Consider the following 27,028-nt stretch of genomic DNA (forward strand, 5'->3'; position numbering starts at 1 on the left):
ACAGGGTCTTTGTTCAGCATGCAGGGGTTTCCTTGCTCTGGAATCTCTCCACGGTCTCTCAGCTCCTGCTGCAACCAGGCCCCAGGAACAGTGGGGATGAGTAGGTATGGAATTCTCCAGATGTTGCACCTGTGCCTTCTGGGCACCAAATATTGGAGGTTCTAGACGAGGAGTTACTCACCATCCTGCTACCTGTCTGAACACGAAGCTTGCCTGCAAGTTTCCACCCAGGAAACACTCCTGCCGTACGGACCCTCGTGGTATCTTCCTGGACAGGGCATTCATCCTGCCTCTCTGTCTCCTTCAAGTCCTAGGGACCTGGGTTGGACATACTCAGAGAAGCCTCACTACCCCTCTTTCCCCAAAGAACCCCCAGCACACCCAGAGTCACAGCCTCTGCGCCCCTGGCTGCCCTGTAGTGAACGTTGGCTCAACACCTCCCAGGTGGCAGTGCGATCAACTGACATTGGCTGGTCAGCGTCCCCATCTCTCTACTATTGGGCAGACCACGCACTGCCTCCCTTCCTCCTGAGCAGGGCCTTGACCTTCACGAAATGAGTAGCTCCTAAACGCCCTCCGGAGAACCAGGGCCAGGCACGCTGATGAGAACATGGATTTCCAGGTCCAAGCCTTGCGATTCTGATTTAACGGATCCGGCAGGGTAACAAGCACCGCTGTCCCCCCTCTTCCATCCACAGGTGATCCTAATACATGGCCTTCAAACCATCAGCTGATTCGTGTGTCCCAAACTTCAGCCTTAGTTTGACGCCTTGATGATATGTTACTTTGCCTTATTTCTAGTTTTTACCCAGCCTTGCCCTAAGCCAGTCGTTCTCATCCTGGCCGTTCACACTAATGGCATTTGCAGAATGTTGTATAAAATCTCAAAGCCACGCCCCTCTGTGGGCTGGAGCATTTTAAAGGCTCCCTGAGCAATTGTAAGGTATGGTTATGGCTGAGGACCACTGCCTTAAGCAATGATAGGCATGTAGTCTAATAGACATGAAAATATAGGCATAAACATGTAAATAAAGCATGCTTATGTGCAAACAGCTAAAAAGCACCCCAAGTTCCATGCTTTGAGAAACCCTGGACTAGATGTAAAGGCCCTTCTGGTCTTTTGGGTCCATAACCAAAAAACGACAGAATTCTTCCCCTTGAGCATCTCAGATGTACTAGACTCCCCTGGGGCACATCGTGTGAGTGACCTTGTGATCTCCACAGCAACCTGCTGCGGGACGTCATCATCATCCCTACTTCACAGATTTGGAAACTGAGGCTTACAGGATGCCAAATCCTGATTCTTCCACCGCTAGGGAGTTAGTTCAAAGGCCGGATCCGAAGCATCACACCTTCTCTGCCATGTCGGAGGCAGAGAAGTGAGCCACCTGCCTTCCAGCGACGTTGGACTGAGGGCTGACGGACTCTGGATAGGCACTGGTATGTGACAGCGCTTGAGGAAGAAGCTTTCCAGAGGCTGGGCTTCAGGGTCAAGTGCATGTGCATGAGCGCCCCCGTCCCGTCCACACTTACCCCTGCCATTGGCTCCTTCTGGTTTCTTGTAAGATTAGAAAAGCAGGAATAAAATTTCATCTCTATTTGAGAAGCCAAGTCTTAATTAGCATGAGAAAGATCAGATTTGTCATTATTCAATCCTTTGTGTGGCTAATAGGCTAGCGCATGACATTTTCTTTCCTGACGGAAAATGCAAGGAATTTTTGCAAGGAAGAAGTTCAGAAGCATGCTGCATTGCTTGTTGAGCCTAACTTAATTAGCTTCCAATTTCCCCACTGGCTAAAGATCAAGGAGATGCTGTTGTGTATTTTCCAAAGCAAATGAGGAGGCCTCTCTGCTCCTGGGTCACCCAAGCCATGCTGTGTTTGGAGGCCGACTCTCAGAGGGATTCCAAAGCCTCTCCTGATGGGCACTGTAGAACGCTAACAGAAACTTCCCCAACGTATCTCATGTCTAAAGAACACAGTGAATCCTTCTGGTTTTGAAAGCCTAGAATATCAGCCCTAGCAATTAAGGGATCAGGGGAGTAATGTTACAGAACTTCATTTTATAAACAAAGGAACAGATGACTCAGAGTGACGTGGCTGGTTTCAGAACTGGGGGAGGAAGATGTCACATACCCTGAGGCTGACTTCATTTCAATTCCAGGCACCGTGGATGCTGAGATGAATGAGGTTTCGTCCCTATCCCCCAGGATGCGCCGCGGATGGGGGTGGGGATGGTCACAGACATAGAATATTCCAGCATACTTCAACAGAAGTAGAAGAAGGTCCTGGAGAGGAGGCATGCAGCTGTGCTGTTGGAGGTTCACCCATTCACGCATTCATTTATTCACGAACTCATTCATTCAACGGTACGTACTGAGCCTCTGCTCTGTGTCGGGCCCACACTGTGCACCCAGAACTGAACAAGGCAGAACAGGGCTCTGCCTTCCTGGCCCTTCCACATCCCGGGGAATCTGACATTAAACATGCACACACTTGAATAGATGTTCAGGTGCGATTATGGAAATTTCTAGAAAGTGGTATAAGGTGGTACGAGAGGCCACATCAGGAGATCCTGACCTAAGCTGAGGAGTGTTAGTCTGTATGTGTGGATGGGATGGGGGTGGTGTGCCAGTCCAGGTGGAAGGGGCGGGGGGCAGCTTATGTGAGAGGGTTTGAGGGACCCTGGGGCTGGGCCAGTCCTGCCTTGTAGACAAGGCTAGGTGAGTGGGGTTGAACCCTAAAAGAAGTAGGAAGGGCTGAAGGCCTCTAAACTCGGGCAGGGGTTGTGGGGGATGATGAGGTGGGCCGGGGTGTTAGCACTGAGGGGAGCACAGGGGGAAGACGGTGATGAAGTGGACGCAGGAAGACCCAGGCTGGTCCACATGAAGGATGATGGAAGTCTAGACCAGGGCGAAGCCAGGAATAGTTACCCACTCGCACGGTGGTCCCAAGGGGGACCTGGCACACGGGGAAGGCCTGGCCTAGCTGCCCTCACCGTTTGGCCCGTGCCCTCAGCCTGTGCTGGGACAACCCCATTGTCCTTCTTCAAATGCTCCAGGAAGGGTCTTATGGGAAAGGAGGACAGTGCAGTGGGTTCATGGGCTCGAGCCCCGTGTCGTGCTCTGTGCTGACAGCTCAGAGCCTAGAGCCTGCTTTGGATTCTGTGTCTCACTCTTTCTGCCCCTCCCCTGCTTGCTCACACTCCGTCTCTTTCTCTCTCTCTCAAAAATAAACATTAAAAATTTTTTAATAAAAAATTATTAAAAAAACAAAAATGGAGAAGCTAAGCTTAAAATCTTTGGTATCCACAAAAAGCCCAAAGTATTCAGCAGACTATGCGAGCCTCTACCACCTGGCCTCTCCACCCCTTTCTAGCCTTTATTGGCCAAGAAGCAGGAAATGCAGGGTTTCTGACCCATAACTCTCCACTCCCACTGCCATGGCAGACGTCATTAATGAATCCAACTGCTTTTCTCGCTGAGCCCAGATACAGGCTTCAGTGGCGCCCAACCATTGGGGTTGCTGAGCAAGATGCCACCTGCTTGCCCTCACCCCTGACTCGATTCTGTGATGTGAGTGTGTGACACAACCCGGACCATGTGCACCTGCCCACTTCCTCTGCCTTCTCTGCCTGGTCACCGCTGCCTGATGCAAATGTCACCTCCCTCCTAAATTGGTCCAGTGTTAATTGGAATTAACGACTCCCACATCCGGCCCTAGGACTCTGCACCTGGCCGGCACTGAGTCCTTACTGAGCCCAGTGACCCAGGGAGGGATTTATAATGGCAGGCTCATCCTTTATTGATTGGCATTTTTAAGCACAAGGAAGGCAGTGATGAGAGCCGAAAAGGGGAAATGATGAAAATGGGAAATGATAGATTTTATTCAGGACAAGCTTCTGGACCAGATATTCCCACGGCCTGGCTCTGCAGAGGCCGGGTACCTGCGGAAGTTTAGCATTCCTAAAATATGTATGTCAAGAAGCCCGGAATGGTGAAATCCTTCCTCCATCTCTAAGGGACCAAGTCTTCTTTGTTGGTTATCAGTGGAAAGGATTGGATTATGAGCTCCTAATGAACTCTTAATTAACAGCTAATGTTCATCAAGAGGGTCATCCCAGTAGCCCCTCTGGGGTGGCCAGAACGAGCCTTGCCAAGGACCGGTGCATCCCTTCCAACCGGTGGTGAGAGGCGTTTACTGTTATTTTTTTTTAATGTTTAGTTATTTATTTTGAGAGAGTGGGGTGGGAGGGGCAGAGAGAGAGAGAGAGAATCCTGAACAGACTCCGCATAGCACCAAGCCCCACATGGGACTCGAACTCACAAAACCAAGAGATCATGACCTGAGCCAAAATCAAGAGTTGGCCGCTCAACTGACTGAGCCACCCAGGCACCCCATGTTACTGTTATTATCCAAATCAATAGCATAATAGTTATGAGCACAGACATGAGAGCTAGCCAAGTCTGGGTTCCTCCTCTGCAAATTGCATGACTCTGTACAAGGTTGCTGAAGTCCGAGTCTTAATGTCTTCATCTGTAAAATGGAAAATGTGATACTTAACTCACCAACTTTGTGTCAGGATTAAAAGACAGAAGTATGAAATGTCTCCTGGCAGTGCTGACACAGAATAAAAATAAATCAATAAGCAGGTGTATCACTGCTACTGTGTTACTATATTTTTAAGTGTATGTGTTTAGTTTTGACACATGTATATACCTGTGAACTCATCACCCCATTAAAATAGTAGACATACATATCAGCTCGCCTGCTGCCTCTTTGTGATCCCCCCATCCTGCAGCCACTGATCAACTTTCTATCACTGCAGATTAGTTTGCATTTTTAAGAGTTTTATAAAACTGGAATCACACAGAATGCCCTCTTTTCTTTGTGTATATAACTATTCTGCATAAAATTCTATACAGTTGTTTTCACTCTGTTTATACTTTCTTATTCTTCTTTTTCCAGTTGATATTCCAGAATATTTCTCTTCATCATTAACATCATTGATTTTTGAGAGAGAGAGAAGGCAGGGGGGGCAGAGGGAGAGGGAGAGAGAGAATCCCAAACAGGCTCCACACTCAGTGAAAAGCCCGATGCCAGGCTCGATCTCATGACTGTGAGATCATGACCTAAACCAAAATCAAGAGTTGGACGCTTAACTGACCAAGCCACCCATGCACCCGTAGCATCATTTTGAATGGCTGTTTTATATTCTTTGTGTTAGGTGACCACAGGTCATTTAGCCAGCCAGTCAGGTAGATTCCTTTTCCTTTTTCAATATTATAAAACAGTTCATATAAATGAGATTATATAACTCATGACTTTCGACATCTGGCTTGATTTATTTCATGTGATGTTGACACTCATCCTGTTGTATCAGCTTCTTGATAACCTTCTTTCCATGGCTTCTAAGACACTGTGTTCTTGTGTTTCTTCTATGTCTCTAGTTGCCCCTTCTTTCATAGCTGGGGCTAAGGTGGGATTGGTAAGGCATTCGCCTTGATACCAAAATCTCCGGACATATCAAAAACTTCAATCATCAAGATAAATATCTAATGCAACATTTTTGCACGTATAGGAGGATTAGGAGGAACTTAACTGAGGAACAAGTGGGAGAAGAAGGGGGGAAATGGTGGGGGAAAGGGAGAGAGGCAAACCATGAGAGACTCTTGAATGCTGACAAAAACTGAGGACTGATGGATGTAAGGGGGGGAGGGGGGATGGGCATGGAGGAGGGCACTCGTGGGGATGAGCACTGGGTGTTATGTGGAAACTAATTTGACAAAAAACTATTTGTAAAAAAAAAAAAAAGCAACATTTTTAAAAAGTCAAAATGAATGCCAAATAATTCCATGTTGAACAAAGTGTTAACATTTTAAATAAAGGCAGAATCTGGTGGGGTCAAGAGTGGGCAGAGACAAGGGAGGTGAGCCTTAGAGGTGGAAGGTTGGATTCAGGATGGTGAGAGCTATGGCAGCCCCAGGACATGAGTCCAATATGCATTCATCTTGCTCCATGTCTGACTGTCACAGCCCATGGTCTCCAGCTTCTTCCAGGTCTGGCAGTCTTCTCCATCCTACAGTGTCCTCATCTGAGTCAGACCTCAGATTTTAACTCAATGTCCCATACCAATGTCCTAAACAATACTTCTTCCCGTTCCTCTTCACCGTTTTCTGGCAGAACCCCAAGCCTGGATGGCTAACTCCACTTTCCTTTCTGACCTGTGGATGGGCTAGCTGGCATGTGGATTCGGTCCCTAACACAGGGTTCCCTGTTCAAACAGGGGTGTGCTCCCAGCATCTCACTCTCCATAAAGTGTTTGTCAAGCCTCCTTTACTTTCCTTGACCCTGGAACCTCCCCATCTACCTCTTGCTCTCAGCAGGTATCTGTGGTGGCCCCCAGACTCAGCCAATGACTATCTGATACAAGGTACAAAGAACAGGTCCCCTTGAATTCAGGTGGGATGGCAGGTGGACATGGTACGGATTCCCCCATTTTTTTCCCAAAGACTTTGTGGCTATATACTCAAGTAACTATACACTGGGGCAAATTAGCCACCAGGCATTGGTTACAGGGTCTGGGTTGGTGCTGCTCTCCAGGATGATGACAGCCCTCCATTGGAATAAGCTATACAGGAATCAAGTAGTCAATATCATTCTGGCCCATGTATGTCACACAGTGGGTACATTGAGTCAACAAACCCACCCTGCAGTCATTTCCTTGGGTCCTGAATGTGTTCAGGAAAGACACACTGAGGCCCTGGAAGAACTCTCACTTTGGTTCCTCGACCTGCCAAGCAAGAGCTATTGCTTAAGAAAGCCGGAGAACTTCTACCCCCTGTCAAGATAGTAAATGAGAAACAATATTACATTGTTTATAATATGTATTAGATTATTATTTGCAGAGATCAGTGCCACCCTCAGAGTATTGAGGCATCCAGGAGTGGTAGTCCCTGTGATATCCCCACGTGATTCACCAGGCTACAGGAACCGTATGGGTCAGAGCAGAAGACCCTAGAATTTAGTAGAGCCCTAGCTGTAGTCACTGCATGATATGTTGAGTTTTGTACTGTGAATTAACACAGCTTTGGGCATGTTGAATGCAGCTATTCATTGGCAACTAGATCTTTTTCTACACTGATGGAAAAAAAAGGATCAGAAGCAGTTTACATCCACATGGGACAAAATGGTACCCAGGCACCGTCTTCCTCTAGGGCTCTACTCATTCCTCTGTTATGATGGTAACCCAAAGGGACCTAGACAATCTGGACATCTTATGGGACATGGCAATGGCTTACCATGTCGATAGCACTGTGTTAAGTGTCCTCGAAAAACCTGAAGTACTAATTCTGTGTGTTTTGGTAAAGCATATTCATTCTGGAAGGTGGGAGGTAAACCAGACAAGATCCAAGGGGCTTAGAGCCCAAAGAGCCAAGGGTCACATCAGTGAGGCTCTTAGGGGTCCTCTGGTATAGGGCATGCTGGAAAATGCCCCCTCAGGAAAAGGACAAAGTCTTGCACCTGTATCTCCTACCCCTGGGAAAGAAATACAACCTATCTAGGTTTGAGAGGCACACATTCCACAATTAGGGATACCACTTTCACCTATTTGTCAGATGTGGAAGGTTTGTGTGGGACCCTGATGTAGGGAAAGCCTGTGTACAGGTCCAGGAAGAGGCGTAAGCAGCCTCGCCCCTGCGCTGTCCTGCCCAGCAGATCCCACAGAACCATAGGCATCTGTGAGAAAAGATGTCAGACATAGCCCCTGGAGGGCCCCACTGGGAGGGGCACGGTGCAGACCACCGAGAGTCTAGAGCAAGGCCATGCCATCTGCAGCTGACAGCTGTGCACTGGAGACAGCTTCTGGCATGTTGCTGGGGCTTAGTAGAAACTGTATCTGAGCATAAGACATCATCTGAGCATGTGGCCACTCATGACCTTGACATTCGCTAGGATCGGGTGGGCCCTGGGAAGTGGTCCATATGGGGTTGAAGGTCCAGAGAGCACAAGCAAACTGCACAAACAGGTGCCCCAGACCCTGGATCATCTGCCTCTGTGACACTGATGCTTCTCCCTCAGCTGTGCTTCTCTTTCAGTTAATGCTTCTCCCTCAGCTGTGCTGCTCCTTCAGCTGATGCTTCTTCTGCAGTGGACACCTTTGTCCTGGGGAGAATTCCCTTTGACCAGCTTAACTTACTCGGGCTGCCATAACAACGATATCATAAACAAGCGGCACAAACCACAGGGACTTTCTTTCTCAGTTTTGGAGGCTGTACAGTCCAAGCTCAAAGCTCCAGCAGGGTCAGGTTCTGGTGAGAGCTCCCCTCCTGGCTTGCAGATGGCCACCTTCCTGTAGTGTTCTCACATGGCAAAGAGAGAGAGAGAAAGGACCACTTCCTTGGTATCTCTGCTTAAAGGACACTGGTCCTATCAGAGGAGAACCCCTCCCCCTTACAAACTCATTTAACCATAATTACTTCCATAAAGACCTCGTCTCCAGATACTGCTGCATCGGGGGCAGGGCTTCAATAGAAGGACACAAGCATTCAGTCTCATTGTACCAGCTGATAGAGCAAGAGGGTAGTCTGAGCTCAGCTCGTGGGTGCATCAGCTTGGCAGGGGGCAGGTTCAAACGGTCTATGGCTGACCTGCAGCCACTCAGAGATGGCTTGAAAGACAATGACTGAAGGACAGCACCCATTGCCAAGGCTTCGCGTAGTGCGTCTGGTCATCCACTTTGTGGCCCGAGGTGGAGGCACACAGCATGGCTTACGAGGCTGTCTGGAAGCTGGCCCTTGCGTAACTCTCTAGCGTCCTGTTTCCTGACTCCCCACCCATACTGCACCCAACATTTCCTCACCGTTCTCTAGATATTATGAGTCTTTTCCTGGGCTATCCCTCCACCTAAATGCATTCTCCATGTACTTATCCTTCACGACTCAGTCCAAGTGTCCTTTCCTTATATTACTCTCCCCCTACACAATTGGTGGGTGTCCCTCTGTTCACCTGGTTTTCTGCCTAATGTAAATCTTGGCTTTGTCATGCCTGCCACAGTTCGTTACAAACACTGATCCCCACCAGATCACGTGCACCTCGAAGGTCGAGGCCCCTCTAGGCTGACAACTCTAAAATCCGTCTATCTGCTCCAGACCCGCACGTCCAGCTACACGCTGGACATCGTCACCTGGATGACTCACAGACTCTTGAGTTTCTCTCCTAAACGTTGCCCCGTTCTGGGTCCCTTGCAACCCCATCTCAGTATGCTGTTCTTCCTTCCTTGGGTAGCTAGAAACCTTGGCGGCATCCTGGTTCTTTCTCGCTTCCCTTTCAGCCTCATTGTGCATCAGCAACGTGCACTGGTTCTAGATCTCCACCTCTTCTCTCCCCTGGCTGCCATCGCTCTCAGCTTCTTCTGTGGGGTCATCGCCGGCTTCCCGCTGCACTAAGACCTTCTGCGCTGCCACCACACCATCCTTCCTCTCCATCCAGCCCCTGGGTTGTGTCCTTCCTGGTGTTTGTCAACCTTTATGATCATTCTGTCTGTCACTTGGTGTTTGCTATCTCCGCCAAGCAGGGACTGTGTGTCTGTCCCTGTCCGTGTACCCCCAACAGTCACCATGGTGTCTGACTCATATCATAGAAAGGGTCCAAGAAAAGCTAAGGGTGCCATTAACCGCCAGCTGAACTATTATTACTGGAGCGCGTCCCTACACAGCACTCAGATTCGGACAGCACCAGTCCATACCGTGAGAATCAAGCACTGATACCCATGTTTCCAAAACACCAGTTCATGAAGCCAAACACAGTCGTGATAAGCGCAGCGCCACAGGGCAGAGGAAAGAGAGGCAACCTTCCAGGTGGGGAGCCTGCACTGAGATGATGGATGACCTTCTTGCTATGGTCTGCTCCTCATGCGCTGCCTGGAAATCACTGGCAGGGCAATTTCATCTGGAGATTGGAGCAGTCCTGAGAGCAGAGCCAAGGTCTTCAGCCAGGAAATCATATCCTGACTCCTTCCATGAAAGCTGTCCACTCAGAAGCCCAGGAAGGATGTGGGGGAGGGGGGGGGACTTCCCCCATGAGCCCATCTGATTAATGCCTGACAGCCTCTCCCGTCCCAATGCTTACTTCCCACAATGCTTCGTGATCACCCCTTTTCCTTCTCCTGTTTCTCCCTATTAAAAATTTTTTAAATGTTTTATTTATTTTTGAGACAGAGAGAGACAGAGTGTGAAGGAGGGAGGGGAAGAGAGAGAGGGAGACACAGAATCCCAAGCAGGCTCCAGGCTCTGGGCTGTCAGCACAAAGCCCGACACGTGGCTTGGACTCACGAACTGTGAGATTGTGACCTGAGCCAAAGTCGGACACCCAACTGAGCCACCCAGGCGCCCCTCCCCCTATTTAAATACACATGTATAAAAATGGAAGCCTAGCTACTTCTTGGGGAAAGGTTGCAAGGGTTCTCCGGAGAGCCAGGGCTCCATTTGTAAGGTCATTCATAACGTGGGTCCCTTCTTCCATCGGGTTTTCATGGTGGAGCAAGATGGGAACACAGGGAAACAAACAAAATTTTAGAGTCTTCCCTCTTTTGTCTGGTGCTATTTTCTCCCAGCTCTGATTTTCAGCATTTCATTAAAAAACCCATTTTGAGGAGCGCCCGGGTGGCTCAGTCAGTTGAGTGTCTGACTTTGGCTCAGGTCATGATCTCACAGTTCGTGGGTTTGAGCCCCGTGTCGGGCTCTGTGCTGACAGCTAGCTCAGAGCCCGGAGTCTGCTTCAGATTCTGTCTCTCCTTCTCTCTGCCCCTCCCCTCCTCACTCTCTGTCTCTGAAAATAAAGACATTTTAAAAAAAAAACCCATTTTGATCTTCTGAGAGTCAAGATTTTAAAATAATACTACGCCCTCGTTGTAAAGAATGGCTTCATTGTCTGAAACCCACGTGGGGGATTTGCCAAGGGACCTCACCAGTGTTCCTTCCTGCTTTTGTAAAAAAGAAAGCAGGAAACCCAAGTGGGAGAATTGGACCCATTGTCTGCAGTCGCGAGGGAAGACTGGGTCCAAGCCCAGCTGAGCTCAGGCCCCTGTGTTTCTGGCCCCCAGCGTGCAGGGAAGGTGGGGTGGCGTCTGCCACGGGCTGGGGACCCTGCACGCCTGAGCTCATCTCACCGAGTCCCCAAGTGCTCTGCAAGGGCACCATCCAGGGCCCATGTCTGAGCAAAGAAAGCCTGAGGAAGGTGTCAAGGTCAGATGAGAGACAAGATGAGCTGAGACTCTAAGTCAGGCGCCAAAGCCTGGGGGCTGGCTCTCCCGAAGTCTTTCCCTCCCCCGTTCAAGCATCCAGAGCTCCAGCTGGGTTTTCCCCACCCACGTCACTCAGCTGAACTCACTTTGTCTCCTGGCCAGAGCCCAGCATCTAAGCCCTCACTCCTTTTTTCCCCTCTTAAATTTTTTTAATGTTTATTTATTTATTTTTTTGAAAGAGAGAGACAGAGCATGAGCAGGGGAGGGGCAGAGAGAGAGGGGGAGACACAGAATCCGAAGCAGCTCCAGGCTCTGAGCTGTCAGCACAGAGCCTGACACGGGGCTGGAACACACAAACCATGAGTTCGTGACCTGGTCTGAAGCCTGACGCTTGACTGACTGAGCCACCCAGGTGCCCCAGCCTTTTCTTCCCTGTTAAATGCAGCCACCACCCTCCCTCCAACATCCGCTTCATGGGGATCCTTTGGCCACCCCGAAGGGCCCACGCATGGAACACAGCATCCCACACTCATTCTGGGGCATTGGACACGATCCCCGAGGGAACATGTGCACAGTCCAACAACAATGACACATTAATGACCGTCATTTGTTGATTATCTTGCAGATGTTACACCTCATAACAACCCCAGGTGGAACATGATCTTTATCCATAGCCGACACCAAGAAAGCCAAGGCCCAGTGTGGTTCATCCAAAATGAAGTTAGCCAGGAGAAGAGCAGGGCCACACCAGGCTAGCGGCTCTGCACAGCCTTCCAGACTAAGGTCAGCTTCCCGGAAGTGTGGAGCCCAGACTCAGACAGCCTGGGTTTATCTTCCAGCTGTGTGACCTTGGGCAAGTTACCCAGCCTCTCTGGTTTCTGTTCCTTCATCTGTATAGTGGAGACGATAGACATCCTACCTGCTTCGTGGGGTTGCTGTGAGGATTAACTGACATAGATGTGAAATCCTTAGATTAGTGCTTGGCGACTGGGCTTAATGGATGTTAGCTGTTACCTTTCTTTTAGGAATTTTTATTACGCAAAACATCATGGGGGTTGGGTAAGAATCTTAACCTAAGTCGGAATTCTAGAAAGTCAGGGGTGCCTGGGTGGCTCAGTTGGTTAAGCGTCTGGCTCTTGGTTTCAGCTTAGGTCATGATCTCATGGTTGTGTGATCGAGGCCTGTGTTGGGCTCTGCACTGACAGCATGGAGCTGGCTTGGGATTCTCTGTCTCTCCTTCTCTCTCTGCCCCTCCCCTGCTCTCACTGTCTCTTTCTCAATAAATAAAAAAACTTCAAAAAATATATTAAAAAATTTTTTAATGTTTATTTTTGTGAGAGAGAGAGCGAGAGAGAGGAGAGAGAGAATGGAGGAGGATCAGAGAGAGAGGGAGACACAGGATCCGAAGCAGCTCCAGGCTCTGAGCTGTCAGCACAGAGCCCGACGTGGGGCTCGAACCCACGAACCGTGAGATCATGACCTGAGCCAAAGTTGGACGCTTAACCGATTGAGCCACCAAGATGCCCCTAAAAATATGTATATTAAAAATAAAAGGAATTCTAGAAGGTCAAACTGACTCCTCCACCTTCACTCCTTCCAGATCTTTTTTTTTTCCTGTGACATGTGTCTTTTCTCCTACAAAAGAAGGAATACAGGTAGAAGGGGCAGTGAGAGCGACAGAAAAGGGGGTGTTTCTCTAATTCCACCTCTGCTGTCCTGTCACGAGAGGTGGCCTAGTGGACAAGTACACGGACGTAGGAACCGGAATGTGAATCTCAGCCTTGCAGTTTATGAGCAGTATGCCCTTGGTCAAGTTATTTCACTTCCCTGAGCTTCAGTTTCTTCATCTGTAAAATGGGGGCAAATAGAGCCAGCCTCGCTGGACTAATGGGACCCCCATGACCTATGTGGAGAATGTCCCCAGGATGGAGACCCAGATGGCTTTCGGGTCCAGGCCAGCGTAGCAGCAAACGTGCTCACTGGTGTCCTCTGGTGGGTGTGCTGGGCTCATGTCCAGATTGCTGGGTTTTACATAATGAGTACATTTAATTAGAGAACGTTTGCCCCGGCCACGTCCCCACCTCCCGGGAGGTCGGAGCCCAAGCCCACATCCCCACCGACACTGAGCATCGCCTGCTGAGAAAGCACGGCCCCAGACAGCCGGACCTTCCTGTGCCTCACACACGAGGGCCTCGACTCGGCAGTGAGTCACCCTGCGCTCCCAGCACGGCCCGCCTAACAGGTGCACTGATGTCATCTGCACGCCTCTGGGAATTAGCTTCAGTGGAATCGCTTCACAGGATTGGTCAGGCCTGCCTGTCAATATCCTTTGCATATCCATTGCCATTCCTGTCTTTCTTGGCAATTTCCAGAAAAGTCCCTTGTGCATTGTGGGTATACAGCCGGCCCTTAAACACGGGTATGAGAGTCCACTTCCACAGTGCTGTGTGTTTTCTCTTCCATGTGAATTTCTAAGTAACATTTCTCTAGCTTACATCATTATAAGAATATAGTACATAATACACATAACATAATACACATAATATGGGCTAATTATTTGTGAATCTGTATGTCTTCCAGTCAACAGCTAGAAGACTATTAGTAGTTAAACTGGGAGAAGGGAATCAAAAATTATACGTGGATTTTCAACCGTGTACAGGGTCTCTCCCCAAACCCCTCACTGTTCAAGGGTGCGCTGTGGTCACATGTCAGTTTCAGATACTACAAATACTTTGTTGCAATCTGTCATCTACGAATTTGTCCCTGATGGCCTCGCACGCAACAGACATCCTCTGTTTTGATGTGCTCTCATTCATCAGTTCACCGAGTAGCTATCGGCTTTTTGGGATGCCTCTCAACAGAGGAGCCCCCAGCATGGACCAGAACATTCCAGATGTTGTCGGAGCAGCGTAGTGAAAGTCTGTGTGACTGAATCTGAAGTCTAAATTCCAAACGGCGTTGCCACCGTTCTACATTTCATGCCAACTTGTCGGTTTCTGTCTGCAATTTCAGACTGCTGAGGCTGTTTAGTTCTGATCCAGAAACGACACAGCACCTGCTACCACACACACTGATAATCATACCCACTGCGGTTTGTTGACCTCTGATAGGTGGAGATGAAGGAGAGGGCATTCCATTCCGTGTCCTGCAGACATCTTATCACGTATGATGACTGTACCCCATACGTGTGCATGACCCTCACTTGCATGTGACTCCCCTTCTCTGAGCCTCCTCTCTGTCACGATGGTGATGATAGCAACACCTGTGTCATCAGGCTGCCGTGAGTGACAAGTGTGTTACTACATGGGATGTGGGAACAGTGCCTGGGGCCCAGAGAAGGTACGATATGAATGTCTGTTATGATGGCTAGTGTTAGTATCATGGTAGTATTACCTCTGCTGTTTAAGGGATATTGAAATGGAGTCTCAAAGAGTTAAAATTTTTTTAATGTTTATTTATTTTTGAAAGAGACAGAGACAGAGCTTGAGTGGGGGGAGAGGCAGAGAGAAAGGGAGACACAGAATCCAAAGCAGGCTCCAGGCTTTGAGCTATCAGCACAGAGCCTGATGTGGGGCTCGAACTCACGAACTGTGAGATCATGACCTGAGCTGAAGTGCGATGCTAAACCGACTGAGCCCCCCAGGCACCCCAGGAGCCTGAGACAGTTTAAATAACTCAATCACATGGCCAAGGACAACAGAGTCAAGGCCATGTGCTCCTTCCTTGGACCCCGCGGCTCATGCCACTTCCCTCCGGAGATGTCTAGGTGCACTGAAATCTGCCTCTCTATCCGTCCTTCACTGGGCTTTGTCTTTGGCATCTAAGGGCAGAGAGTCAAGGCTACCTCTGCTCCCCAGGACAGGCACTCACATGTTTGAAGAGGGTGCTCATGCATTCCTGACCCAAAGCACCTCCTCTCCCCGTTAACTAGCCCCTTCCCTTAAAGTGCCCTGTGGCCAAAGAGAAGCCATTGTTTTTCACATGCAGGCTCAGTCAGTGGTGTGGACACACATAGGGCTCACACCGAGGAGCTAGGCCTCCCGGGCCCCTCACTGCTCCTCTCTCCTGCCCTGTGGGATCTGGGGTACCACCCAACCCACAGCTGCCCATGTTGGTCCCTCCACACTGGGACAGCCAATCACCATCTTTCCCGGGCACCTGACGTGTCTCCAGCCCATTCCTCTGCATCACCCTTTCTCCCCTGCAGTCCACCACACAACAAGAAGACGGAGCATTTTATTATTATTTTAAAAATATGTTTATTGAGCTCTCTATGGTCGCTCTACTCTAATCTTTATGTTCTAGTGAGATGAGCTGATATAGGGTTCTGAGACCACTAAGTAAGCTCTACACCCAATGTGGGGCTTGAACTCATGACCCTGAGATCAAGAGTCGCATGCTCTACTGACTGAGCCGGCCAGGTGCCCCGAGACTGAACCTTTAAAATGTCAATCAGAGCATGCTGCTACCCTTCCTAAAACCCTCCAGTGGTTTCTCACTTTCCTTAGAATTCAACCCAGACCATCTGGCCAACAACGGTCCCATAATCTGACTCCTCCCTTTGTCGTCAGCCTCTCTCCCTCCTCCCTTCCCCTCGCCACTTGCTCCAGCCACACAGCTGGCTTCTCCCAATCCCCTAAACATGCCTCAGGGCTATTGCACATGCTCTTCCCTCTGCTTGGAACTCAGCCCCAGGCTGGAGCTTCCTCCTCCATGGTCAGGTCTCTGCTCAGACGTTACCTTTTAGAAGCTTCTCATCACCATGCAATCACAAACTGTCACCCCGCACCCTTAACTCTCCATCCCTGGACCACACGATGTTTTTTCTCCATCATTTATCACTCCTCGGCATGTATCACTATTCTTCTATCTCTGTCTTCCTCTCCAGGATGCACAATCCCTATGAGAGAAGAGACCACCTCTGATTCGTCCCAGGTATGCTTAGCCCAGCCTGGGAACTGGTGGCAAGGACGATGATTCTCTCCCCACCCATGGCCCCACTTGCGAATCCCCAGAACCTGTAAGTGTGTTAGGTTACAGGGCGGGGGAGGGGGTGAAGGTTGCAGATAGAATTAAATTCGCTAATACACTGGCCTTAAAATAGGAAGATGATCTTGGATTACCCGGGCGAGTCCAGCGTAATCACAAAGGTTTTAAGAGTGGAAGAGCGAAGCCGAAGAGAGAGAGAGCAGAGATGTGACCTGGGAAGGAGCCTGCCCACCCTCTGGCTCGGAGCGGGAAGGAGGGGCCAGGAGCTGAGGGACTCGGGAGCCGGGAAGCAGAGGAAGCGATCAGGGGCAAGGAAACACACTCTCCCTGAGAGCCTCCAGAACGGACCATGGCCCTGCTAACATCTTGATTTTAGCCTCACGATGTCCATGGCCAACTTGGAGACTCCAGAACGTTTGCAAGATAATAAATGTGTGTTGTTTCACCCCTGCATTTGTGGTAACTGGTTACAGTAGCTGCAGGAAACCCGGCACTCCTGTTTGCTGGATGAATCAATGAATCCACCAACGATAGGGTCTCACCTCCCTGCAGTTCCTCTGGGTGCGCCCGATGCCCAGGGCTGACCCAGCTCCAGCCCCGTGTCCGACGGCGCAGGACAGCATCACCTCCTCTGCCAGCCCCACTTCGGCCCCCGCGGGGTCTCGAGTGTGCCTAAAGGCAGCACATGGCATCTGCTTCCTGTGGAGCTCGGGTAAAGTAAGAGGCTTCCCTGAATATTCACATGCTTCCCACCCCCGATGCGTGTGTCCCACCTGCTTCTGCACCCTCCTCACATGTGTGCTGGTTGCCATTCATCTCGGTGTGGCCCTGCTTTGCTGGCTTTTTGTTTGTTTTGTTTTTTTTTATTTTATTTAATTTTTAATTTTTAACTGTTTATTTTTAAGAGAGAGAGAGAGCATGAACAGGGAAGAAGCAGAGAGAGAGAGGCACAGAATCCAAAGCAGGCTCCAGGCTCTGAGCTGTCAGCAGAGAGCCTGACACGGGGCTCAAACCCACAAACTGTGAGATCATGACCTGAGCTGAAGTCGGACACTTAACCCACTGAGCCACCCAGGGGCCCCACCCAGGTGTCCCTATTTTTCTTTGTTTTTAATGCCATCCTGGAAACATCCTCTGGAATGGAAGACCCATAGAAGAGTAGCATATGTGGGTGGGTGCCATTTATTTTTAAGTTTAATTAATTAATTAATTTATTTATTTATAGAGAGCATGCGCGTGAGCGCACAAGTGGGGGAGGGACAGAGAGAGAGAGAATCCCACCCAGATTCAGAGCTGTCAGTGCAGAGTCTGACACAGGGCGCGAACTCACAGACTGAGATCATGACCTGAGCTGATTTCAAGATCCGACGCTTAACCGACTGAGCTACCCAGACACCCCGCATGTGGGGTTTTTTAAAGGACACTTAACTTTCTCCGTCACGTTACTCTATCACCACACCGGCCTCGCATGACCACCTTCACTGTTTTCCTGTCCCCATTTTACAGATGAAAGAACTGAAGTGTCACTGATTTATCACTAATTCACCTTCTCCGCTTCTTCATGAACGCTTTAACAGACCCTCCTTGAGGGCTGTCTACGTGCTGCCTTGTGTTCAGAACATCACACTCGGCTGCTATCCCCCAGATGTGCCCCAGTTCCTGAGATTTCAGGACGTGAAGCCGTGTGCAAACTTCAGTGGGCCCAGTAGCGAGAGAGGCCCAGAACTCCAGCCTCCCGTTCTGCCCACTGGTCCCCCGGTATTTAAAACAACAATACAAGCTACAGCCATGAAACACAAGACAGCTACTCACCACCTCCGGTCTTGTGCTCAGACCTGGTGCCCTTGGGGAGAGCTTCTGAGCTCAAGGCCACTTAGGAACTACCTCGAGCCTCATGATACCCCTGAGATTCCCGCTGGTTGGACAGACAGCCCTACCTCCGTGGCTGGGCTAGTCTCTCAAGAGTTTCCCCAAAGTCTCGTGGCCTTTTCAGTAAGAGTTGCCTCGAGCTTATTTGTCCAATCTGCCGGCTGGATTCCTGTTGCCTCTTTAGGGCTCCTCCCTGATCTGACCGCAATACCCCTCCTTTCAAGGGGTAAGAACTTAATTTCCTTAGTGACTCACTATTTCCCCATCCCAAGCAGGATTTCGCAACATTGGCACTGTTACATTTTAACCAAACTTCTGTGCATTTCAGGATGTTTCTTAGAATCCCTGGCCCCTCTGCCCACTTGATGCTGGTAGCACCCTTGCACCCCCATCCCCATCCCCTCATCCTCCACCCCCTCGTGAAACAAAAAAGCATCTCCAGAGATTGCCGAATGTCTCCTGAGGGGCAAAGTCACCCCAAGGCTATTTCTGTCTTCATGCCACTATTTCAACTGGATCGAGTGATCTGTGCTCTTCTCCCATGTCTCTATATCACCCATTCTCTAGTTTCCAAAAAAAATGAAAGTGGGGTGCTTTATTTATGATTGTGTTGAACAAAAGGTCAATGAGAGAGAGAGAGAGAGAGAGAGATTTTTTTTAAGGAATTGACTCATATGATTTATGGAGGTACGAGTCCATATCTGTAGGGCAGCCCAGCATACTACAGATCCAGAGAAGAGTTGAAGTCCAAGTCCAAAGACTGTCTGCTGCAGAGTTCCGTCTTGCTCAAAGAAGGTCAGTCTTTTTCCTCTGAAAGCCTTCAAGTGATTAGATGGCCCACCACATAATGGAGGACAATCTGCTTTACGCAAGGTCTACTCCGATTTAAATGTTAATGTCATTCAGAAAACACCTTCAGAGAGACATCCAGGACAATGTTTGACTACATATCTTGGCACGGTGGCCCAGCTAAGTTGGCACATAAAGTTAATCAGCATAGTCAGCAAGGATGAATTAATTTATGGCAAAGAAAGGGAAGATGTACTTGAACTCATCTGGAATGTGGACTTCCGTGATTATTGTCTGAAATGTCATTGTTATAGATGCCACACTGGGGCCATCAGGGATTCTCAACCCTGGCTGTTACAGTCACCTAGGGAACCTTGAAAGGATATAGATGTCAGGGGGCACCCAGGTGGCTCAGTCAGTTAAGCGTCTGACTTCGGCTCGGGTCGTGGTCTCATGGTCCGTGGGTTCAACCCCAGGTCGGGCTCTGTGCTGACAGCTAACTCAGAGCCTGGAGCCTGATTTGGATTCTGTGTCTCCCTCTCTCTCTCTGCTCCTCCCCCACTCACACTCTGTCTCTTTCTCGAAAATAAACATTTTTTTTTTAAAAAAAGGATACAGATGTCAGGGTCACTTTCGGAGAGCCAGATCCGTTTAGTCTGTGGCGAGGCTCAGGTATGCATGTATCGTCGGAGGTTCTCAAGAGTTCCCAACGTTTGGCCAAGAGTTTCATTCTGGGCAGAATGAAAACCTGACGGTCCCCTCAGATCAGACCAGCAGAGATGAGCACAGTCTTTGAGGCCAAGTGGGCTGGACTTGAGTCTCACTTCCCTCCGAGTGAGTCACGCGATGCTGGGACAGGCATCATATCTCCCTGAGGCTGTTGGTTAAGTAAGAAGACGCATGGAAAGCACCTAGCACAGTCCCCTGGAGGAAGGAAATACAACCTATGTCCTGCATCAATATAGGCCTGACCCGCCACTCATCTGGGTAGTAACAACCTGGCTTCTCTTCTCTGTCATTTTTATCTAAGTTCCTCTTAAGACATAGTAATAATTATGCTTTGTCAACATATCTTGAGCTTTGCGGCAGACACTGCGTTAAAAGTAAGTATTTTCAGGACACCTGGGTGGCTCAGTTGATTAAGTCCCCGACTCTTGGTTTTGGCGCAGGTCATGAACTCAGGGTGATGGGGCTGAGCTCTGCGTCAAGGTCCACGTTGAGCGTGCCACCTGCTTAAGATCCTCTGTCTCTTGGAGCAACGGTTGGGTGTGGAGGTGGGGGGCTCAGTCGGTTGTGCATCTGACTTCAGCTCTGATCATGATCTTCCAGTTTGGGGTTGGAGCCCCGCGTCGGGCTCTGTGTTGCCAGCCTGGAGCCTGCTTCAGATTCCGTATCTCCCTTTCTCTCTCTCTGCCCCTCCCCAACTCGTGCTTTCTCTCTCAAAAATAAATAAACTTAACAACAACAAAAAAGGATTCTCTCTGTCTCTTCCTCTGGCCCCTGCCCCTCTGCCCCACTTGCACACACTCTCTCGAAACATTAAAAAAAAAGTAAAAATAGATATTATTTTCTCCTCACAATTACCCAGTGAGGAAGAGTGTGTGATGGCCCCAGACTATAAATGAGGACACTGAGGCACAGAGAGGTTAAGTCATCTGTCCAATAAAGTTGCTGACAGTCTTGGATTCATCTGACTCTGAAGGTTAACATTTTTTTAAGTTTATTTATTTATTTTAAGAGAGACACTGAGAGAGTGCAAGTGGGGGAGGAGCAGAGAGAGAGAGAGAGATTGAGAAGGACAGAGGATCCAAAGTAGGCTCTGTGCCACAGAGTCTGATACAGGGCTTGAACTCATGAACCATGAGGTCATGCCCTGAGCTGAAACCAAGAGTCAGAGGCTTACCCAACTGAGCCACCCAGGCTCCCCTGGGGGTTAAGGGCTTTTAAGAACTGCTTCCAGGAGGCATAGATCAGGATTATAGCCACTAGAAAAGAGGAGGGGAAAATGCCAGGATTCCTAGATGTCACCATTTTGTGCTTAGAGAAGCTAAGAAAATAGAAATTAAAATTAATATGGGAGCATAGTCATTAGTCATGTCACAAAGACTTTTGTTTAAAAACAAAGCCACTTGACAAAAATTTTGGTGCGTGTCCAAAATTCAGTCATGTTCCTGGTGAATGGCAACAGGAAGCAGAAATCATATTTTAAAACGAAGATCTCATTCATAACAGCAACAAAAACATGAAATACCTGAGAATAAATTTAGCAAGAAACGTGAGGTAGGTTTTAATGAATACAGCTACCAAACTTTATTAAGGGATATTAGAGAAGATTCAACCTTCAGAGAGACGGTCTGTGAACTTGGTAGGTACTATAAAAAAAAATGCCAGTTCTCTTCAAATTAGTTAGAGGTTGAAACAATTTTCTTTTTTCAAATAAAATTTAGGCATAGATGTCATTTTGAAGCAATTCAAAACTTTTCAAGTGTGATACAGAGTGCCTTCTGAGTTCACGGCAACTTCCAGTATCTCAAAAGGAAGAGTCGGCCTTCCTGAGCTCTTGAATCACTTCCAGCCTTCATTTTAGATTCAGTGACCCAAGGCCATGTGAGTCTTTTTGCTTGGCTACCCCTGGGCACCCTCAGATCCAAACTAATTTATGAAAAAAATCACTTTATGGTTTTTAAAATCTTAAGTTGTGAAACATAGGTTTACAAATATTAGACACACACACGCACACACTTTAACAAATAGTTAAATGGCTACCTGTGTACCACTTGGGGCAGGCAGACTCTTAAGGGAGGCCCATGGTCTGGCTTTTATGGGCTCGTGTGATGCCTCCCACTAAGTGTCGGTAGAATCCAGGACCTGCTTCAGGACGTAGAGAATGTAGCAAAAGTGAGGGTGTGTATGGGATTGCATGTGTGTGATTATGCTATATAGGATGGTTACCTCCATAGCGTGCTGTGTTGTAAGCTGTCCTTCTGAGCTGGCCACATGGCCGGGAACTGGGGACAGCCTCCATCAAGACACCGAAGCCCTCAACCCAGCAGCTTGCAGGAAACTGAGTGCTGTCAACAATCATGCGAGTGGGGGAGCAGACCCTTCTCCAGTAGAGCCTCAGATGAGACCACAGCCCTAATTGACGCCATGATCGTAGCCCTGCAGGGGACACAGCTAAGCTTTGCCCAGACTCCAGGCCTACAGAAACCATGAGATAACAAACATATATATTTTTAAGCTGCTAAACTTGGGGAAATATTGTTATTACTAATAGATAGTTAATGTGCCACCACACAAGTGAAGCAATAGAATGTTTCTAATACTATAAAGGCCCCGTGTAACTTTCCTAACACATTACTTCCCTCCTCCAGAGAAGAATGCACTATCCTGACTTTTCTGTTGATCATTACTTTGCTTTTCTTTGTAGATTTGCCAGCTATGAAAGTATCACTAAATAATATATTTGGGGGCACCTCGGTGGCTCAGTCAATTATATGTCTGACTTAGGCTCAGGTCATGATCTCATGGTTTGTAGAGGTTCAAGCCTTGTGTCGGGCTCTGTGCTGACAGCTCAGAGCTTGAAGCCTGCTTCAGATTCTGTGTGTGTGTGTGTGTGTGTGTGTGTGTGTGTGTGTGTGTGCCCCTCTACCACTTGAACTCTGTCTCTCTCTCTCTCTCAAAAATAAATAAATGTTTATAAAAATTTAAATAGGATATGTTTGGCAAGCACACACCTAACTCTGGTAAAAATAATAATAAAGACATGGCCAATGAGATAGTTTTTAACTTGACAAAGTTACTTTGAAATTGATCTTGAAGAATACATAGAAAGATAGAAAGTAACGACAAAAATTTGGAAAAGAAAAATAATGGAATGGTTCTCTTTTTAGAAATGAGAAGCTATAATAAGGCTCATATAATCCTGCTGTAAGAACGGGTTGTGGAATGAAACAGAATAAAAATGTGCATCGTCTTTGTTATAGTTATTCCATTTGCGATTGCCTGTCCCCAGCGAGAATTATAAATGCAATGATTGCTGTTAAAGCACGTTCACCAAGACATTTGCACTTGCAAAAATGGAAACAGAGTAAATATTAGGGGAATCACAAAACAAGTTATGGTAAATCCATCCGCTTGTCCGATAAGATGCAGATATTAAAGAGTTTACTTATTGTTTTTTACTTTGCCTTTTTGTTTACATTGCCTTTAATGACAAAGATAAATTCTCATGACTGTAATTTAAAACAAACAGAAACAGCACTGGAATCCTGTGACAGGCTCTTCCCACCAAAGAGATAGCAGTTTTTTGGTGGGGTTGGACACATCGGGGTCAAATCGCAGTGACACTACCAACTTACTGTGTACCTTTGTAAAGTTGGTTCATCCTTTGGAGCCACAGATCTGCTCATAGAATTTTTCTAAGGCTTCAATGAGATCACATGAACGAGATAACTCTGCGTATTCTAGGCACTTGACAAATGTTACCTGCCTCTTGTTAGTAACAAGGAACATGGGGCTTATGTGGAGGCAGAGAGAAGAGGTGAGGATCCCAAATCACATGTAGACTGATTATAAGTTTAAACTCCATATTTCTCCACTAAGAGTTAGAAGGATGGAAACCGTTGGTTCTAATATTCCATTTTTAAGGAAAAGTGGAAAAGAGTGTCCGTATTTCCAGGAGAGTGTGGCTTCTGTCTTGGGTGGAGCCTGGGACAATCTTGTTCACAGGACCTGGTGCCCGATCTTCAGGTGAGAAATCTCATGCCAGCCTTATTCCCTAACGACTGACTTCTGGAAAAATCTTGTAACGTTCTAACCCAGATGGGAAATGGGGGCTGGTGTGATTTGTGGGGACGACAAAACCACCTCTCTCACAGATGACACACAGCCTGCAATGCTGGTTGTCAACTTCCACTGTACACCAACACCAGCAAACACACAAAATGCAGATTTTCAGGCTCCCTAGTGAGATTGAGATTTGGTAGGTCTGGAATGAGGCTGGGAAGGTGTCTGTGTGTGTGTATGTGTGTGTGCGCTCACGCGCGCGCATGTGAAACATATAGTAAAGTTTGTCAGTCATAAGCATGAGCTCAATGCACATGTATGCACTTGTGCATATATGGCATATGTGCATATATGGTATATATGCACCATGGTGTACATATGGTAAACTAGGTATAGATAATATACTAGCACATATACCTGCATATACACGTTTTTTCACATATGTATATATGCATCTAACCACCATCCATATCCAAATATAGAACAGTTCCAACATCCCGTACACCCCTTCCCTTCCATCACCCCTCCCCTCACTCCAGGTAACCATTATTCTGTCAACACAGATGAGCTTAGTCCGTTCTTAAATTTCATATAAAGGAAACCAAAGCATACTCACTCTTTCATGTCTCGTTTCTTCTGCTCGACAATATGTTTACAAGATGGATAGATTCCAGGTTGTTCCGTGGAAAGGTAGTCGGTTCAAGTTTATCGCCAAGTGTGGACAAACCACAGTGCTTCCCTCCATTCTTCTGTGGATGGGCTTTCAGGCTGAACTCAGCTTTAGGCTCTTTGGAACAGCGCTGCTCCAGCGTTCTTAATGCGTGTCTTTCACGGGACACAGACTCGCGTCCTCTTGTTCATACTTGGGTGTGGGATCAATAGGCTTCTGACTCTAATCTCATAGACACTACCACTACCACACGGTGGAAAGCCATGTCTGTATGAGGAGTTTTGATGCAGGTCGTCTTGGACTTTGAGAAACCCTACTTAGCTAAGAGCCCCGTTATGTAAGCAAACATAGTCCATTGAGTTGACCCTTCTTGGGGTACAAGTGGGGACAAGCTTGCTTACATTGAGATACCAGCTAAGTGATTTGGGGGATGGGGGAGAAAGGAGAAATTACATTTCTACCACCCCTTAGCACCTCTTTGGAACAAATCTTTGCAGTTTACTACTCATGCCCCAGAGCGAGAAGCCAAGAGCGGGGAAGCTTTGATGGGAGTAGGAAGGTGAAAATCCAGGTCACTGTGCCCATCAACCAAGTCCTATCTCACGCCAACCACAAGCTAGACTAATGTCCACTTAATTGCTGGCACAAAGAGACATGCTTGGGACCTCGGGTTGTCCCTACGAGGAGCAACTGTCTCTTCCACTCACCTTAAGCTGATTATAAAGCCATTTCCCCATGCTCTTAACAAAAGGGGTGGCTTGCAGGAGATGAGAGAGATGGACTTCCTCCCGCTGTGCCCAGCAGGTGTGACAATAAAGGCTGGTTATAGAATAGCCGTCCTTCTTAGCCAACCCTGGCCATTTCAACACAGACCCAGCCAGCTTGTCTGAGGTCAGAAGGCCGGGAGGCAGGGCACATCAGCAGGGGTGTGGGCAGGGGGCCTGCCTGTCCTGCGAGCCAGGGCTCTGCTTCCTTGGTCTCTCTGCAGGAGCCCGTTAGCCTTACAAAATGCGGTGACCTCAGCAGGCAGGCTCAGCCATGGCCCAGGCGTGATCTCAAGCTGCTCTCTGCTGTTTTCAGCAGGGCACTACAATCAGGGCCGCAGAGACCCGATGGCTTCCACTCGGAGGCAGGCGTGGCGACTGAGATGTGGGTTTAGTAAAAGAGCCAGGGTTCTGCACACGCTGGGGGGGTGGTAACCCCCACCCACGCCACCCACCCCACCCACCGTGTGGGGCCTCACGTCCTCTCTCGGGCCCCACAGCTCCCCGTGTGTCCTTGACCGGAACACTCCCCCCTCACCCTGTCCCCCACTTCTCTAGGAAGCCACTGAAACAGGACAAACCATGTTTGTCTTCCTCAAAGCTGAGTGTGTCCCCAGAGCTGGATGTGCTGCCTGGTACATATTGATCGATGAATATTTAGTTGACTACATGAGTGGATAAATAATTGAGAGCACTTTGAACGAAGGGAAGGAGTCCAATATCTCATTTGTGCTGTGTAAGAGAATTAAGCCATTAGGATCATAGAGCTATAAAGCTCTTCTGCTGAACAGCAACAAAAATCCCTAGCTCTTGTCTGAACTGGCAGTGACCGGAGATATTTGGGGTCACAACTGAATCAGCAGGGGGACTTCTGGGATCTAGTGCGTAGAGGCCAGAAACACCATCAAACCTCCCGAGATGGACAGGATGGTTCAGCACAACTCAGAGGTGTCCTGGCCAAACTGTGAATGATGCCGAGGCCGAGTGGGCATGATGGGAGCACAGGTCTGTGGGACCGCCGGCGTTGACCTTGCTGGTGTCAAGCAGCAGCCGCAAATCTAAATCCGCCAGGGAGAAACTTGCTCCAGTCAAAAGCAAGACTGAGAAACTGAAACCCATAACGACTACTCAGAGATTTGACAAGTTTTATCGGTAGAAACCAAAGATTTGATACATCTGTATGTCAGCAAGAGAATGCGTGATGTTTCTATAAGACATGCCCGCTAAGCCCAGAAATGTGTTTGCATCTTGTAGCTAAGGTAACACACTGATAAAGGCGGCTTTCCTCCCAGAGCAAAGATTGTGGTTTGTGGCTTTTTAATTTGGCCAGACCTGGAGTACTGGGTTCATTTTGATAAACGGTACTTTGCAACCTTCAAATATTATCAGTGTTCTTCGCATACGCAAATAATTGGATGCTATCATGGAAAGGAAAGAAGGCAGGAAGGGAGGGAGGAAGGGAAGAAGGAAGGAGAGAGGGAGAGAGGGAGGAAGGAGTGAATTAGAGAATAATAGTCGAGTAGATGTAAAGAGTAACAGACACAGATAGAAGTTATTCTGTAGCACAGAGGACACCCGATGGGCACAGAGCTGGAAGACAAGGCCACTTGCGGCTCTCCTGGAGCCGTCAGAAGTGTGATCTTCCCACTCCCTCGTCTGTTCAAAAAATAACATGTCTCAGACTTACCATCCTCGGGATGCCAGGAAATCTAATTTAAGCCCGGATCATCAGAGCACAAGCTGATGGTCATAATTCAGTTGCCAATAAGACGGTGTCAGTCTCCACCTGTGAACCGTTTATGCTGCTCTCCATGTGGCCACACTGATGGTTCCAGCCGATGTTTCTTACAATCTTTTTGGTGGGGGGGAGGGGGGGAAACGAGGGGGATACACAAGATGACCTTCGGTGAAGATT

General features: G+C 48.3%; 1 protein-coding gene across 1 annotated transcript in view; it reads right to left on the minus strand.

Annotated features, from left to right (window-relative positions):
- Positions 1–18,220, minus strand: part of SLC2A9 (solute carrier family 2 member 9) — a 241,274-nt gene extending 223,054 nt beyond the window's left edge. The window contains exon 1 of the mRNA XM_039248991.1: positions 18,046–18,220. The gene's annotated coding sequence lies outside the window, so the exon portion shown is untranslated. The remainder of the gene's footprint in view (positions 1–18,045) is intronic.
- Positions 18,221–27,028: the final 8,808 nt, after the last annotated feature.

The sequence above is a fragment of the Hyaena hyaena genome, unplaced genomic scaffold (assembly GCF_003009895.1).
Source record: "Hyaena hyaena isolate Hyena2069 unplaced genomic scaffold, ASM300989v1 scaffold_328, whole genome shotgun sequence".
In the NCBI taxonomy this organism is placed as follows: Eukaryota; Metazoa; Chordata; class Mammalia; order Carnivora; family Hyaenidae; genus Hyaena; species Hyaena hyaena.